This window comes from Sparus aurata, chromosome 23 (assembly GCF_900880675.1).
Source record: "Sparus aurata chromosome 23, fSpaAur1.1, whole genome shotgun sequence".
NCBI classification, from domain to species: Eukaryota; Metazoa; Chordata; class Actinopteri; order Spariformes; family Sparidae; genus Sparus; species Sparus aurata.
Window position 1 is genome coordinate 11,660,835 of NC_044209.1, and position 19,240 is coordinate 11,680,074.

The window sequence follows — 19,240 nt, forward strand, 5'->3', positions numbered from 1 at the left end:
CTTTCGCTTTTTTTAATTTTCCAGAACAGCGACTCTGTTTTCCGGCCCCCGCTCCTGGTTTTTCTGTCGTCGGGTTGACCTCTTTCCGCCGCTCCCCCTCCACGCCTCCATGTGCTCGCTCTGCACGTTCCCACCTGCAGCCGTAATCCACTTGCATGCACTTTCAGTCTGCTTCCCTTGTCCTGATTTTGGACAATCCTCTCATAGTCTCAACTAACAAGTCGCATTTTTAATCATCCATTATCACTACTTAACCGAGCGAGTCGCTGCAGATTTGGCTGTCAAAGGTCACTTTTAGTTCCTGTTCCTGGTGAAATAAATCACTGTGTCGGCTTCTGGCAGAGAGCAGTCTAAGATTAGGAACAGTTCTTGGAAGTATATCATTTATTTGTTATTTTTGCTCTTTTGCTGAAACAGGAAACATACCCGCCCTGAAATGCTCTACTTTGAACCAACCCAGCAGTAAAGTTGGTTCTTTAAGTTCAGACTTCTCAGGAAATAGTCCCATCCAAAATATCTTCAGCTGACTTACTCTTGGATTCACGCTTGTCTCTGTATAAATTATCCCAGAGGTCTTCCATCTGCTCCCCATACCTCCAGGGATTCCCTCAGCTCAGGCAAATTATCAGTCAAGTGATGACACCCATAAAACCCTGACAGGTAGCGTGTGCTCTACTGAGATTGTATTGATCCACCGGCCATTCACGCGAAGGCATGCAAGAGAGTAAACGTTTTAATATACCCCCTTCTCAGTATGTTTTACGATAATGGGGGAGCCCACACGGGGTGCGAGGGGCCTCATCAGAGCCGTGTCTGAGGACGCTTGTGGTTTATTTCCTTATTCTCACAGGAGTTTCAAGATTCAATCTCACCGGTGCGCTGTAATGAAATGAAGAAGTGTTCAGTGTCAGCTCGACTAATGAATCTCTACGCCAATGATTTCTTTATAGATTGCTAGCTATACACACATGCGTGCACTCCTAGGGCGCGGGTTGAGTCTAACGAGGAGGATCACGTTGGTCTTGTCGGCTGATTTCAGGATATTTACCGTGAGACAGCTTCATCTGGGCAGCAATGTGAGAAGCAACCTTGAATTGTCAGGTATTTAACTTGCTTTCAAGAGACGGCTAAACGCCGGGACACGTTCCCGGCCGGCCGTTCTGACAACATTTCCCAGAAACGCTACAATAAGCCAAGTATATAATGATGCCGTGGTGTACAGTGAGCTGCGGCGTACTGCAAAGGATCTGTGAGGCATGATTAATCGATTTTACATGAAAATAAAGCCACGGTGAGACGTGTCATAGAAAATAGACCGTTATTGGGAGATTTTCTCTGGATGGAAGAGCATTTGAAAGTTGCGTGTGCCCACTTCGGGTTGTTAATGCTATTCTCTCTTTGTGCACCATAGAGTGCAGCGTCCTAATGGACACCATTTTTGTACTTCCATATTCCTTCTCAAGTCGATGGGTTTTTTGAACGGGTTTTTAGTTTTTTGCAGCGGCCCTGGTATCAGTCTGACCTGTGGACCTTTGCTGCTGTAGTCCCCCCTCTCTCTCTTTCTCTCTAGTTTTGTTTGTAGGAAGCGCCTACGTTATGTTTAAAACATTCTTACAGACCTGGATTTGTGTTTAGGACAGTGGTGCCAGTTTCTACATAATGTCCCTTTAACTGAAACCATGATGTTTTCCTAAACCTGACTAAGTAGTTTGAGTGCCTAAACCAGATCAAACTATGCACAGACGACAAAGGTCTAGTATGTGTTACAGTAGGAACAGTATTATAAGTCATTTTGGGAGAAAGTTGAAGTTCAAGTTACTTTATTAGTACCCAGAGGTAGATTTTGTTTGCAGTATTACAGTCCTCATACACACATATGGGAAAACATAGAGACACAACCACACATCATCCAACTTAGGACAGTGGAAGTAAAAAAAAAAAAAACTGCCGAGGAGACACTGACCTGACACCTGTCACCGCCCACACCGCTGTCCCGCCCTTGTGGATGTAGGTCGACGTCTGAATTCATCTGTTTTGGTTAATGCAGCTTGAATTCATTACAGCTGACCTCCTTAAATGTGACCGGGGGATTGATAGCGGCTCGTCGCGGCGCACGGAGCAGAATTTGAGATCGATGGTAAGCAAGACAACAGACTCAGGTGCCCGATACCGTACAATATCTAATTGTCTGCTTGGGGCGATAAGTTTCCTTTGTTGGCATCTTTATCTTTAACTTCTGTCCATCACTGACGTAAAACCAAGGGTCAAAACTTGAAAATACCCGTCGTGATCTGTAAAACAGGTCGATTTGCAGAATCACCTCCCTCAGTTGAGCTTTCCTTTTCAGACTTTATCGCCTTGACCATCTCGGAGCCACAAGTAATAATTTGTGATAAACCGAACTGTGTTTTGATTTCTGGCTCTCTGTGTGGGTGTGTGCATGAGGCACAGTCGCTCTGTAAAGGCAAGTGGAAGGCTGAAAGGGAGTCACACATTTGCAGTCCTTGAGAAACAGAGGTTAAGCTGCGAGGTTCTTTTAATTCGCAGACCTGCTCACAGAGACAAGAGAACGCTTGTCTCTGTGAGGGCATTGACAAGGCCAGCTGCCTATTCACACGCACGCAGAGCCCACGCGTATTAAAACATCTACATTTGCTCGGTGCCGTGTCGAACTGTGCAGAGATCCGCGAGTTGCTGCGTTTTCTTTTGCCGCCGAGTCGTGCCTTGGATACTTAAAGTGGGAGACAGAGAGAGGGGGATGAATAAACAAGTGAAGTGGGTTGATGAAAAAAAAAACAACCGGAGCGGACTTCATCCCATGTTCCTTTTTAAATTCTTTGGCCGGCAAGAGTCAGATAAATTAATAATAACGTCAGGTTCGGTTTGCCTTCTCCTTCCCCTACACCACCTCTCTGCTCCGGGTTCATTCACCCCGCCCAACCCCCGTGTGTGTATTTTTGAAAATCGCCTTCAATGCTGCCGAAGCGCCTCAATAATTCACATGAAAGTTTTAGAGCGCACTAGATGATCTGGAGAACATCCAGTCTGAGAGGATCTGAGGAAATCATTAAAGCTTCCCCCTGTTTTCTCAGTTCCTGATGTTTCCTCGCAGCGCGCCGTGTGTCAGGAAGTGGAACGCCGACTGTGAGAAGACAAACACAGCCGCAGTGCGAGCACATATTGATTCTGAAAAAGGCCCCCGTGAGGCCAAAAATTAATTATTTTTTACAGTGAAAATGTTGTTAAGGCGAGAGATGCTGGAGAAAAGGGGAGTGTGACGGTGAGGTTTGTGGCTCCTGTCGCCAGACCGGAAGACAAACTTTTCTCTGGCACAGTGAGAAGATATCTCTTTGTGATCCCATATCTTTATTAACCTCATAATAATAACCTCAGTCTTCCTCATGAAACCTTTTGGGATCTTCCTGAACACTGTGAGCAGAGCCTGCTTAAGAGAAAAGACCGTTTTGAACCTGTCTAAGAGAGCTGTGTCAGGCTGTGAATACATCATTCCGGACATGGACAGCAGTTTTGTTCAGGCACCCTTCAGGATCAGGTTCATCTCTGATCCTCTGACAATCCCCTCAAGATCTCGAGGACTATGTGGCAGATTTCTGGCGCTTGCTACAGAGCGTCATGAGCGGATGTTGCTGTGTTGGTTAACCACAAAGGCACAAGAACAGCATGCGGCTTATGAAGTGCCCTGGGCGCTGAAGCTTCAGCAGTAACGATGGTGGCAAACATTTTAAAAGCTCTCCAGATAGAAATGACGTGTTTGTTACACTCGTGGTATTGAAAAGTTTAAATCATGTGGAAATTAAGAGTCCAGTGTGTCGGCTAAAAGTCAGCGATCCACCGGCACATCTGCATTTTGAGCTGCCGTCGTAGGGCAGGGTGACACTAGGGATGTTCAGTTGGTTATTGCGAACACTAAATCCTGCACACTGGACCTTTAATATAATAGTGTGAGGAACATGTTATATTAAATGCAATATATCAAATGTCAATGAGTGGGTTTTTAAAAGTGCCGATAGACAGATTTAATTAACTTCTGGAAAGAGCCAGGCAAGCTATTTCCTGCCCTGATGCTAAGCTAACCAGCTGACTGTTGGGTCAATCAATCTTGTCAACTAAACTCTCGGCAAAAAAAACCTGAACAAGCCCATTTCCTGAAATATTAAAGTATTCCCTAAATTGAATTCGAGAGTGCAATCACTCAGTGAAGAATTGCACTTCTTAGACTGCACTGTGACACTGAAAGACAAAATTTTGTTTTATTATCGGCAAAAAAAAGGTTTTATTTATATGCACCGGGTCGCTGTTATGCAAAAAATGTTGTATGCACATTGAGGTTGTTGTTTTATTTGTGCAACTCACCTTGAACCACTAACCAGTAGGACTTAAAGAAGTGGTTTTGAACCAGATTTTCTGGATCGGTTGTAGGCAGGATGTAAGGAAGTAGACTCAAATATTTACAATTAAATGATGTTAAACATGGTCGGGGGGAGAAAGATCTGCAGAAACTCTTAACAGACACTCTTACAGATAATGACATGCGCGTGAGCGTCACCTCACACACTTGTATGTTTCCCTCTTCATGCATCTGTTCCGTGCGCTGTCCATACAGATCAGGAGATGAGCGTGTATAAGTGCGAGTGCAACAACCCGCATAACAGAAGGTGCTCTTCAGCCAGAGGGCCCCGCCCCAACCCCCTGCTGCGACCAGTCCGGGCATTAACAGGCCCAACGGGGGGCACACAAACGCACCCCCACCCCAGCTCACGGCCTGTTTGGTTAAGAAAGGTGGGCAGGCGAATTCAGCCTATTCTTATTTCCCTCGCAGTCCCTCAGATGAATTGTGACGAATCACAATTGATGAATCGCCTCCACATATGGAAATAAATGGGCCCGGGTTACTTTATATGTTGGTGTATGAAATTGCCAGTACAGTAGGTCTGTGTGTCGGGATAATAGGCCTCCTATATTCCTCCTATACGGTATAGTAGCTCCTGTCAAAGTGACAAAAAGCACCTCTGCTCGCTCTGCTGCTGATGTTGCAGATGAGAGCTCAGGTTTTATTTCTTCGAGAGAAGGAGAGACGAGAGGAGAGACCAGGAGGGGAGGGGAGGATGGAGAAATGGAAATAGGCGAATAAACATAGAAATATAAATAAACTGCAACCTCTAGGGTCCTTCCACCCACCATCTCCTCTGCTCTGCATCTGCTTACACCTCCAGTGAACTTTGTTAGTTATCCTCTTATTCACTATTATTATCATGTTTTATCTCTGCTCCAGCACAGCTCCTCCAAATGTTGCTCCTGCTAGCTGCTAAGGTCAGGAATGCCGTCGCTTCTGCATCCCCTCTCTGCCTTCATCTCGGCATCCTCCTCCTCCTCCTCCTCCTCCTCCTCTCTCGTCTTGCCTCAGGGATGTTCTGATTGAGTGTTTGTGTGTCAGTACTGGAGGAAGACTGAATTAGACCCACAGCAGTGTCCAGTCATCTCTGTTATGAACTAAACACCGAGGGAAAGGTCCGGCATTCAAAACTTGAATAAATGTATGAAAAGATTATCAGCAAAATCTAAAAGTGTGGTCCCCATCTATGTTTTACAGTTATGATACTTTTGGATTAATATACTAGGTAACACGTCATCTTACAGGTGCGCAAAGTTCATGCCAAGTAGGTGGTAATGTATTTGAAATTTCTTTGAATTTAACCCCCAGTTACCACAATTAGTACCTCAAAATGTATTAAAAAAATTACCAAATTTTCCAGCAATCTAATAATAGATAGCTGGTCAACTGCTGTTACTCACTTACTGCTACAACTGCTGAAGGGAAGTTGGACAGAAACTTTTCTGGAAATTTCCGGGAAATGTATCAAAGCAATAATCATTCATTTAATAAACTTTTTTCTTTTTTTTCCTAGTTTTTTTTTTTTATCATATTGGGGTCATTCTTAATTTAATTATGTAATTACTGCGGTTAAATATAAAGACATTTCAAATATGCTGTCATTACAACCTACTTACCATGAAATTTGCCGACTTGTAAAATTAAGTGTTGCCTATTAGAGCTACATTAGGGTGAGCTAATTTGAACTAATTTACATACTTCAATCTGCAATCTTTTCATGGTGTCACAAAAAATGCAAACCAAGATGGTGTTAAACAGTTTATTTAGCTTAAGAAATAAGAACATTTTCTCAACACATAAGGGGACACTTCATCCTTCAGGTTTTATACGGACATCTGGAGAGAGACGGTTTTCACAGGAAAGGTATGGTGTGAAAACTGTGCCTCTAAGATGTGGTGAAGTAGAAAGAAAAAGTTGCAGAAAATGGAAATACTGTACAAGCGCACACACAACTCTTCATTCAAACACACGTTGCTTTTTCCCAACACTCCTCTCGCCTCTGCAGAGCAGGACAGGCCCAGTATTTCCCGTGGTGCCCATGTGCCTCGGAGCCTTATAGCGTGAGTTAGCGGATCCATCTGCGCTGCGAGGTTAGTTACAATGCACACCTTTCACTCTTTGTTATAAAGTGTATCAGTGCATGACAGGCTGCTGCTCTGTGCTGCCTGCAAATGTGTTTCTGCTTTTTCCTGAACAGCAGGGGTCCCTGAAAGCCTCGTGTTTTCGTGTCTCAGCTTCCTGCATGTGAGCAGAGTGTGAAGGTGACACGTGACCCCCGCGCATCGCAGACTGTACAAGTGTCCTTTATCGCGATGCTCGGTGTGTGTGTTTTTATCTGACAAATGTTATCTGAAGATAAATGGAGTCTTCATCTGCATCCGTTACGAGGCTTTTATGAGTGTTGGGGCAAATTAAATTGCATTTTGTTATTGTCATGATGATATTTTGATGACTGCCGCCACAGGCTGCAGGAACCAGGGGTCCACGCGCTCTGTTGGAAACCCCTCAGATTATCAGTTAAAACTTTGCCAAAGAAACTTTAAAATATCACTTGAATAAAACTGAATGCAGGACTTCACATGCCATCGCCGTCAGGTGAATGATGCTGTCGAATGTTATAAAACTCACTGCACTGAGACAATTTTGAGCACTGTCCTAACACTGCTCTCACATCTCGCTAAAACAATGTTTCTTCTTGGATCCGGAAAAGTTTCATAGATAAAAGGTTTTGACGTGAACCCATCAAGTTGTCATTTCCTCCTGTGGGAGTCCCGTGGGGGGACCCGGGGGTGCTGAACAGCTGCTAAGTTCACCTTCCCCTCGGGCTGGCTCTTTTTCAACACTCAGACAGATGTAGAATAGATCCATTAAAATGTACTTAACAGAGCTTTATTGTGAAAAGCTGGAATTCATCAAAGGTGGAGAGTCACATTTAAACAGTTGTGTTACTTTCCTACTTTCCAAAGTGTGTCTACTTTTTCAACGTGAGGTTCATCAAATTACTTTTGTTAAATAAAAATCACGTATCTCCAAGACATCTGTCATCCATTCAAAATCTACTCTCATTCAGTTTATTTTGATTCTTTACATAATATCAGAATATTGCACAGACGTGAAGGACTTTAAATGCTATTTTTGAGTTTCTTTAACGATATAATCTTGCTGGTCGAGCGATTAATCTCCTCAAATTGAGCGGATGTTAAAGATATCACTGTGCTGATTACTTCCCTTTCTTATCTTTTGTTTTATCTGTTTCGTAAAATCACGTAAATCAAAGTTAACGAATGACTCTGGAGCTCAGCCCGCCGCGTTATAAATCAAGTAAACAATCTTCATCAGAGCATGATTAGTTTTTTCTTGGAGGAATGGCCTGTATGTTACACAACAGTAAAAAGAAGAGGCGGGTTTGTTTGTGATTGTAATCAAAGACAGATTAAAGTTTAAGAAGTTTAATTTACACTCTGAATCCTCCAAACAATATTCTTTATATAGGTTCCAGAGATACAGACACATGGGTTAAAACAAGCTGTAGTGGTAAAACTGTTCAGTGTATTTATAGACAGCTGGAGTACTCAAGGTCACTGGGAAAACTGTGGATTTTTCTCATCGCAAACAAACTTTTAGCATCGTCCTGTGGTAGAGAACGACTGTTTCAGTGTTCAAAGGGCTAAAGATGTACCTAAAATACTCAAATTAAGACATTGTAAATGAAACAGTTGGCTTTGCCCAGAGCAATTAATGTTCAGAGATCTCAGAGACATGCAGTGCAGTAATTTTCCCTTCGTTTTTAGCAGAAATTTAATAAAACCTCTCCATGTGGTCTCATGCAGGCCCACTCCAAAAGAGTGCAGTGGCTGTCACAGTACACAGTGCTGCGAAGTTCACCTCGACCACTCTCCTTCACAATGTGATGATCCCAGTCCTATCAAGGCCAGCGCTCCAATGGGGTACGGGAAAATACAAAAGCTCTCCATGATGGTCGGGCACTAAAAATCCATTATCCTCTCACAATGAGCAACAATAATTTATGTGAACACTTTCTGCTAAATGTGATGTTTTACTGATGGGGCTCTAGAGGAGTGCAGGGTCAGCAGCAGGACAGCTGCCCTCAGCTGGCAGACGTTCAGTGTGACGGGGAAAGACAGGAGCATTAAAGGAGCAGTTCAGCTTTTTTGGGGAAATGCTTGTTTGGATTTCGATTGTCAGCAGCTAAAGAGCTTAGCTTAATTTCAATGGAAGTCCTGTCATTATATATGTGTATGTGGCATATAACTTCCTATTAAAATATAAGTTGTTTATACAAATTGTTAAATTGTGTCTTTGTGCACATTTTAAAAGCATACTAAGCTGTGAGCTTTAGAGAAGCTGGTAGGCAGAATAAGTCTTATTGGCCCTGTGCCCAGTCTTTATGCTAAGCTAAGCTAACCAGCCGTTGGATCCAACTACATATTTAGTTAACAGACATGAGAGTGGCAAAGCTGTTCCTCTCTATGCAAACACCCAGGACAAACAATGGCAGTGGTGTTATACACCACAGGTCACGGGTGCCGAGAGATTCTGGGACTCTTTATTGTTCTGACGGCCCATTATTCCAAAACCTGAACTGTCTGAAAAATTGCTCATTGGCTCATTGTTTTCCCAAATACAAATGGTCACTGCTGCAAAGGTCTGTTGTTCCAATAACACACACAACCTCCCTGGAGTTTTTGTCTATAATATCTTAGTTAGGGTTAGAGGTTGCCTTTTAAGGGGCAAAACCGCCATTGATTGAGGATCACTGACAGGGCCACCACTTCGAAAAACCAACAATTACGACAATTGGAGCCCAACATAGTCCTTTCAAATTCACAGTGTAATTTTTCGTACTAATAGTGTACCAGCACAGTACGAACCGTATAGTACATGTAGAGACAAAGGAACATGATATGAAGTTAGAGAGCTTAGGACTGACAATCTGTGAACTTACTTTAGATATTCTAAAGTACTTGGTATCTATTGTGTTATTAAGTTTCCATGTTGTTGTTTCTTCATCCCCTAACTTCACTTCCTGTTCTCTGTTACCTTCATGTATGTATCAGTGTGTACTATACTGCCTCTCTCCGTCTCTCTCTCAACCCAACCGGCTCTGCTCGGAGGATTCTGCCTGTTAGAAGACAGTCTTATGATAAAGATAATTATAGACATTCATGATTGTGTTCGTAACTAATAAGGGTGCTGGCATGTACACCGATCTGCGTATTAACAGGACTGACAGGCACAGTGGATAACCTTGATCATCTTGCTCATAATGCAAAGTTCTCCTGACACGCTCTACCCATCCAAAAATTGTCTGAGGCCGAGCATCATAGAAAATGCTCAGGAATGACCCGAGGAACTGTGACAGAGCACTCAATGCGTCAACTTGGCATCCAAATTACATAGATACCGATCTGATCAAGCATTGGCAGGATGCGCCGGAACAAGTCCGATCCATGGAGGGCCCACCTCGTCACACACACAACCCAAAAGGCTAAGTTCCTCATGGCAGACGCCACAGAGCACCCTCCTCTGTCCTCTGTCCATGCCTCTATAGGTCAGAGCTATATTGGTGGCACGAGGGTGACCTACACAGTATTAGGCCGACCATAATGTTGTGTCTGACACACAAAAAAGTTTGGGAAGCACTGAACCATGCCGCCCCTGCTGCATGAAACTAATCCAGGAACATTGGCATTGGTTGATCACAGGGCAGATTATTTCTCACCTCTACAGCAGACATGAAGGTGATACAGACATGCTCCAGATCAAAGCCAGCCGGGCCGTGTGAAGACCCGGCACAATTCATTTGTACGGTTTGACTGATGGCTTTCATACCCGCCCCGTCTGCTGAACTCTGCTGTCACACTGGATTCCAACATACAACAGGGATAACCCATTTACAGATTAATCCCTGTCTCATAAAACACATTTATGTGCCGCCGATGGTCTGAACCATTCGGGAGGTTTGGGGCTGTCTGGGCTCTGCGTGCACAGCCGAGAGATGATACTGCACTTAACATGGTTCTGTTCCCGGCGGTGACATATTCTCCGCTGACATCCAGCCGTGGATTTACTCCACGTGATTACATATTTACCGCAGCCCGTCTTCTCCCCTCGCTTGACCTCACCCAAATAAAGCGGCCCCAGAGCTCAATCCATTAACGTCACTCGAGCACAGGAATATCTCTTGACAGTTCCAGAAATAGGCTTTTAAAAATGTAATTGTTATTGAGGAACACCATTATGTTATTTGCTTTAGGTGTGCGGCCACAATTTGTCCGATTGAGTGAGTGAGCAAGCGCTTTGTTTTTTTTCTTTTTTGCTTATTGAATTTATTTTTCTTCATTTAAACGCCCCTAATTTATTCAGCAGTCTTTCCCCCCGCCAGTCGCTGTTTACCCTCAAACAGTTTCATTAATGTCAGCGGAGAGCTGTGGCGTCACATAACGCTCTCTCCACACAAAATTACAGTTCTGTGGCAAAACATTTTTTGGGTCAAATGAAAGAATCTGCTTCTCACAGCCTGTGTCAATTAATCCGCAGTAAATATTTAATGCTTCCCCCCGTATAGTCATCAGGATTCCTCGTTTGTTTTTCTGCTTTTAGAAACTCAAACTAATTCAAACGCGGCTAATTGCTTTCTTTTCTCAAGCTTCGGGATGCCTCTGAGCAGCTGATTCCTCAATGTGAGCTGTGTTTTTCTTGATTTTTTAATAACAAATGGATCTATAAGTAAGGACTGGGCGGCCAGGCTCGCAGTGATGAATAAGCCTTGACAGAGTTATTGAGGGATATATTGTTTTCTGGGCCGTCGGACAGTTTCATCTGCCGAGTATTGTGAGAGAATGATTAAAGGGAAGACACCACTGAGACTTGTACGGGTACAGAGAGCTATGACGGCACTCTGCCACTTCTGAGGAACACCTTTGGGCATGCGATGGGGGGCTCAGAGGTCATGCTGTGCTGAGCTCTTAATTATTTTCTTGGTTGCGCTCCCACTCCTCCATATTTAAAAAGGTGCGAATCAGTTCTGGAACTTGGAGCAAAGCAGATCCACTCACGTCAAAAAGACTTCATGCTTATTACCGCCGTGCGCGTCTCCTTTCGGGGAGTTCCTCTCCGTAGGCAGCTGGCAGGAACACTGTCGACATGACTGCGACATCAAACAGACCTGAATATCATCTCTCCACCCTCTACCGTCACATGAACTTTCTATAATGGGTATGATGAAATATAGGACACATGGTGATAATGGGAGCTGTAAAGAACTCTTACGTAACTTTTACAAGAGGTAATCACGCTTCCTCTTTCGTGTGAAATGTTTTATGAAAAGAAGTAAAGCTCACATCTGCTCAGTTCAGTACACTTTGTGCTCTTGCTGCTTAAATAGCTGTTAATGCGCCGGCAGAGCTCAACAGTCCCCTTTCATTTGATCGAGCCTAATCCAATATCAAACTCAATGGTGCTGTATCACTCTGAATTTTAAATCACTCATTTAACCCAAATTCAAGCTCAACATCAAATGGCACTCACTCATAGATACCGTACCATAATACACCTGATTCATTTCCATCTCGATCCATGCATTATTCCCTGAGCAGTTAACAAAAGAGTTGCAAAGCGTCCAATCACTGATGTTAAAGAAAGTGATCCTGAATCCATCCCTTTATCAGGATCCACAATGGAAGTTAATGGGGTCTATTCTGGCCAAGACCCATCTTCCACCCAAGTTACATGACAATCTGTTCTGAAGTTTTTGTGTAATCCTACTGACAAACTGACCGACCAAGCAACAAACAAGCCAACAAACAAAAGAAAGTCCACAGGGGAAAATATGACCTCCTTGTCTGAGATAACAAGAAGTAAACACACTGTGAGGTGCAGGAACGGGCCTCGGCCGGGCCTCCAACCGAGGTGCAGGAACGGGCCTCGGCCGGGCCTCCGACCGAGGTGCAAGGTTTGGACTTGGCATGGGACTCGGCCGGGCCTCTGACCGAGGAGCAGGGACAGGCCTCGGCCGGTCCTCCGACCGAGGTGCAGGAACGGGCCTCGGCCGGGCCTCCGACCGAGGTGCAGGGACAGGCCTCGGCCGGTCCTCCGACCGAGGACTTGGCACTGGACTCGGAGCAGGAGCAGGCCTCGGCCGGTCCTCCGACCGAGGTGCTGGGACAGGCCTCAGCCGGTCCTCCGACCGAGGCGCTGGGACGGGACTTGGCATGGGCCTCGGCCGGTCCTCCGACCGAGGAGCTGGGACGGGACTTGGCATGGGCCTCGGCCGGTCCTCTGACCGAGGAGCAGGGACGGGACTTGGCATGGGCCTCGGCCGGTCCTCAGACCGAGGAGCAGGGACGGGCCTCGGCCTGGAGGACCGAGGCGCTGGGACCGGACTTGGCATGGGCCTCGGCCAGTCCTCCGACCGAGGAGCAGGGACAGGACTTGGCATGGGCCTCGGCCGGTCCTCCGACCGAGGTGCCGGGACAGGCCTCGGCCGGGCCTCCGACCGAGGAGCAGGGACAGGCGCCATCAGGTCCGCCGACTGAAGGCCACAGGCAGGAACAGGCGCCATCAGGTCCGCCGACTGAAGGCCACAGGCAGGAACAGGCGCCATCAGGTCCGCCGACTGAAGGCCACAGGCAGGAACAGGCGCCATCAGGTCCGCCGACTGAAGGCCACAGGCAGGAACAGGCGCCGACCGGGCCGCCGACTGAAGGCCACTGGCAGGTGTCGACCGGGCCGCCGACTGAAGGCCACTGGCAGGTGTCGACCGGGCCGCCGACTGAAGGCCACTGGCAGGTGTCGACCGGGCCGCCGACTGAAGGCCACTGGCAGGTGTCGACCGGGCCGCCGACTGAAGGCCACTGGCAGGTGTCGACCGGGCCGCCGACTGAGGGCCACTGGCAGGTGTGGGTGTCAGCCACACCTTTAGCGGTGCAAACCCGGCAAGCGCTGGCTGTGCAGTTGACAATGGAGTTGGGGCTCCATTGCCAGACTTCAAGGAGCCAGGACGCTGCCGAGAATGTCGCTTTCTTGGTGGAGGCATTTTGTAGGCCAGGCGGGTTCCACAAAAAGGGGACATTTCAGCTGAGGCTGGAGCTGAGGCATGAGCTGGTAGCTTGGCTGTGGCTGTGGCGTGGGTTTGGGCTGGTAGCTTGGCTGTGGCTTGAAAAAAAAGGTTGCTAGCAGCGATTTGACGAGCCCTGCTAGCGGGGTTGGTCATAAAGTCCTGGTACCAGTTAATTACTGCAAGGCCATCAACTGCTGGGTCCATTTTAGGTCTGGTCATTCTGTCAGGTTGGGGTAAAAGGGGAGACTATGGAAAAGGGGAAGGTGGACCCAAATGCAGTTAAACCCGAGAGGCAAGGCGTGGGGAACAAAAGGCGAGCTTTATTTAAAAGCTGAACACAAAAACAGAAGCAGGCAAAGTAGCAAATGAAAGCGAGGCAAAGTAGCAAATTAAAGCAGGGCAAAGTGGCAACTAAAAGGCAAGCCAAAGTACAAAGAAAAAGGCAAAGTTCAAATCAAAAATGCAAAATGCAAAACTCCAAAAACACATACCGTGGGGGAACAAGGAACAGACAGAGGCAGAGGCACAGGAACTGGAGCATGGAGCATGGAGCATGGAGCATGGAGCATGGACAAAGACGGACGCTGACAAGAACAATGACCAGACAAGGAGTGAAGGGAACACAGAGACTAAATACACACAGACACTGATGACAAGACAAGGAACAGGTGAGGTGGACCAACAGGTGAGGTAACGAAGGGGAGGAGCACACGAGAACATGAAGGGAACAAAGCAATAGACAGAGGGAGCCAGAGGGTACATAGGAAAATACACAGGAGAACTTAAAGGACACATGAGGGTATGGAAAAACAAGACACAAGACAACAGATCTACAGTCATGACAGTGAATCCTAAAATGCGACCTTATGCACAACATCTACTGGGTGGTTGAATTCTCAACGTGTAAAATGTACGCAGTTATTTGTGCTGGGAATGATACATGAATGAACAAAGAAATTATTTTAAATCCCCTGCCATATTCCCTGATGTGTCAGGGTGTCAGTTTGGTTGTTTCCTGTTTTGTTTTACACTTCCTGTCATTGACTCTTTCCTGTCTTTCTTTGCGACTGCCCAAAATATCCTCCTGCATATTAAGTCTCCTTCACATCACCCTGGTTTGTATTCAGTTGCCTAGTTTTTTGTTTTTATATTCAACCATGTTATCAAAGCTGGTATGTTTGTTACTTCTTCTGTCTGCCTGCCTTGGTTCTTGCATTTAGCTTTTTTTGCTAAAACCCAGACATAATAATGATGTCTCTAAAGCAACTGATTAAAACTCAAGAGAAATTCAATGTGCTTTCATGCTTTTATTTCCACTTGTGGCTGGTGTTGAGAAAAAGCTACGCTTTAATTATATAGAAAAATATATTTTTTCTTAGTGCTTTTGTCGTGTTTTAATGAATATATAATATATATAGCAATATATTTATCTCCCCAGTGGAGTTGTGACAAAGCAGACCTTTAACATCGAGGTAATTTGCACAAGCCGCACTGCCGCAGCATCAGATTTAATTCTCAACAGGTGCGATGTGTCTCCTAATGCTGCCTGTTGGAAGAAACTTTCCGTCTCACTCCACTACTCAGTCTCTTCCAGTGACATTGAGCATAGCAGCCAGACTTTCATGGCCGGGGGCACAGTACAAATGGTCACATGAAAACAACGTGATCTTTCTCACAGCATGTTGATGATGCGTATTGGCTTCCATATGCTTGTAGTTTTCCCCTTAACAGTCGTTTCCTGATCTGCTTCGCCCTTACTTAGTCCTCTGGCAGGTTTGATTGACTCACTCCTGCAGAGTTGATATTTGCAAAGAACTGCACGAGAACAGTGACCTCTCTGTGCTCTCTTCTCTGGCCCGACTCTGCATTGTCAGGTGCATTAGAGGTCAACAGTGTTGACTGATGATTATCCCTCATCTCCCTCGTTGTCAAGAGATTTTCTTTTCCGCTACAGTGCTCCCCTTCAGCGGAGATACATACGCTATCCATCTGTCAGCGCTGGTGAAGTTAATACTGCTAACGGCTGCTGTGGTCCTGCTTTGGCAGGAAGGTTGGTGTTGTACAATGTAAGAAAGAATACACCCAAAAATGGGAATTCATCTATGAAAAATAGAAAAGTTGTGTCAAAAATAAAAACAATATATATTTAGTCAACAATAAGAGACAAAATAAGTAATGCAAAAAAGTAAACTTGAATGCAGAATATGGCCTGAGGCAGGATGTTTCTGCAAACCATGGGTGTATTGAAACATTGCATTCCTTTCTGCTGCATCTCTACTGTTCTTTAGGTAAAATATTCCACTGTATTTTGTCATACTGTGCTGGTTATGTTTAAATACAAAAACAACTTGGTTAGGGTCATCGTATTAGAAAACATATACAGAAAACGTCATATTTGACTTAAAAATATCGGCTTTGGTCGACTTAAACACAGCAGAAGATGTCCCGATTTCTCATCAATAATGTCTGGTTTCTTGGATGTGCCAACGTCCAGTCAAAAATATCGTGTTTTTGTCTACCAAAAACACAGCGGTTAATGTCCTGGAACTCATCAAACAATATCCGATTTCGTCGCCACAAACATGGCCACAGATATACCGACTTCTCAGCAAAAATATACAGTTTTGTAGCTACAAACACGACAGCTCCTCAAGAAAAATATATTATTTTGTTGCCACAAACACGGGTGGAAATTATCCCAAGATTTAAAAATATGCTCCGATCACTGGTTTGGCAGCCAGGTCATAAACACATAATGTGAATCTGACCTGACACGTATTGTATAAATGTCAATATGGTATGACACATAACACACACAGGTGTAAATGTATTAGCGGTTTGCTGAAAAGTTAGCTGCCTGTATCAGCATATGTGTGGAAGGTGTTTGTTGCTGACCTGCTTTTGACACTGCACGAGGTCAATAAGTGTGACTCTCCCATCTCCTCTGTTAAATGGCGCCGGGTCATCCGTCGACTTCTTCTACGTGACCTATAAGCCTGCCGTATCCTCTTTAGACTATAAAGCCTGAAGCAAGTTTATGCGTAACAACAGGAGATCTCTCCAACAGAATCAAACAGTGGTTTGTCTTTAATACGATGGAGATGTAGGGGGGAATATTCATGGTGTAATAAAGTATAAACTTCAGAACGAGGCATCCACTGAGGGGAATTTACAAAAGCAGCCACTTCTGCAATCTGTACTTTTCAGTTTCATTGCTTCTGGCATTTCATTTTATGTTAATCTATAACAATTCTGAAAATATGCGCTGATGAGGTTCTAGTTCTCTGGGGCCTGTAACACGATGATTGTTGTCGGTGATAGAAAAGGATGGATGGTGGGAAGAAAAGTGAAGTGAGAAGTGAAGCAGCCCAAATGTTTAAAATGAGGTGAACGGAGGAGACAGTTCCAGTGAAGCAACTCTGTGACATGTGATTATTAATTATTCAACTTCATTACATCCATGTTATTTCCCGGCGCAGTGTAATCCCAAACTGCCTCTCCGTCTTCCTGCCTGGATCACAGAGTGCCATTAATGTAGCATGATAAATGAAACAGTCTCTCTGTCATGAGTGAGCCTCTTTACATTAAAGAAGATGAAGATGACGCATTGTTCTTTCCCCTCAACTACAAGACGCTTATCTACTATTTAATCTAAACGTATCTCATTAATGATTGCACACTTTGAAGTGCAGGCTTTTGGTGTAACATTGAACAGAGACTCCAGCCTGCACAGCAAAATGCTATAATTTAAGGGATGGGAAACAAACACCCAGTTTGGATAAATAACTTCAACTGACTGTTTTCTTTTAGCCCAGCACCAGAATAAATTGTTGGCGGTTTCTACAAGCTGTTTCAAGCTACGTTCACATTAATGCTGGCGACGAGCAGGTGGTGGGGAATGTGGTGGGGGTAGGCTGCCAGGCCAGTGGATGCAGTTCGAGGCCGAGTTTCACCATTTGTAAGAGTGACACCACTGGATATTTTTCCGGAGACCTCGTGACGCTTTTCCAGCAGTGTTTGTGATGATAAAACTTGATATCTTTGATGCCACGCAGGGACATCTCCAAGCGCGTTGCTACCAAAAGCCAAAAACAGAATATTCTTCTCACTCTTATAAAGGTTTTTTTTGTGCCTAAATCTAACCAGCATAGCCATCGACATAAAATAGAATGTTGAACCTAAAGAAATGTGAAGTTGAAACGTAAAATAATGTAAAATGTTAAAGGTTTAACTAGTATGTTAGCTATTCTTGGCTGTAGCTAGCTACTGTCAGCTAAATAGCTCTAAGCTCAGTAACAAAATCAACATTTAATCAAGCAATTGGTTGGAAAACGTTATAAATGCACTTTGTCATGTTCCTACTGCATTGCAATCTAGCTTTGCACACCCAAAGGAGCTTCATTAATGGTGCATTTATTAAATCAGGGCTTCAACTTCCTGCCACCAATTCCCATTTTTTCACTCTCAGTGGAGGCATAGATCACTGGACGATGGGAGACTGAAATGCAATTAGAGCTGTAGGAAGTTCTTTTAGAACAGCAGATAGTTGCACCTGATACTATTTACAAGACTTACAGCCAGAGGACACTTGAAATGATCTTTTGTCTTCCAGCTCTTTTACCTGGGATGCGCCGCGTTATTGAAACAATTCATCACTGTCATCTACGAGCAACAAAGATGTCATTCTGTATATGGTGACATACTTTGGCTTCGAAAGTTGAATTTCTATCCTTCTCTTCCCTTCCTCTGCTGCCTTCTCACCTTCCCCCCCCCCCCCCCCCCCCTCCTCCTCGGCTTGAGGCGGATCATTAATGCAGTCCTTGTCTCTACCATCCAGCTTGCATGAGTATTTATTAGCAGCTGTCACATATTGGCTGCATCAATAATTAGTCACTGTAAAGCCATTTGGGTCCTAATTACGGGCAGGGTCCACCGTCAGGGTGATCCATCAACTTGTCACATGTACAGCGCACATGCAAATGCGGGCACCGCCATGTCTCTGCCACATCGCGTAATGAGGTGATATAGTAGGAAAGATACTGTAGTGACTCATCTCCAGCAGAGACGGGCCCAATAAATTCTGATGTAAGGACTGATTTTTTTATAACTGCGAGTGGTGGTGCCAGTCGTCTTACTGCAATTACAAGAGTGTGGAACATTTCTATCTTCATTACTTATTCATCAGGATGGAATTTATCCTTAACAATTATCCATTAGCCCGCGCTGAATTTACATTTCGAGACGTGAATAAAAGAAGGGAAACGACGTGCATCTCTCGACACAGATGTGCACGATGTGCGTGTGATTTCTCATTTTGTTCAAATATTATGAAGCATTCACGTCGAAGCATATACGCCGATAAGCCTGCGTCCCACATGTCGTCTCTAATCCGAGAGATGCTTTTACTCTTACTTGTGTATTTTAGAATAGATGATGGCTATTCTAGGGCCTCCTCTTGAGGGCTTACACAAATTATCGGATGTTTACCTGCTGTAAATAATTTGCACAAAGGATTAGCGGGGCGGCCGAGTGCTTGTGTGCTGGATACATTTCTTGTGTGAGTGTTTGTGCGTGCGTGTGCAAATGCATGATGCACAGCCTGTCGACGGCCATTGATCCATAACACTCCCCGCAGTCGAAGTGTGTGTGCGAGAGCGTGTGTGCGTGCATGCTTTTTGTTTGTTTGTTTTACTCTTACGCGCCGCATACCATTTTAACATGTACGACGTGCACATTTGTTTAGC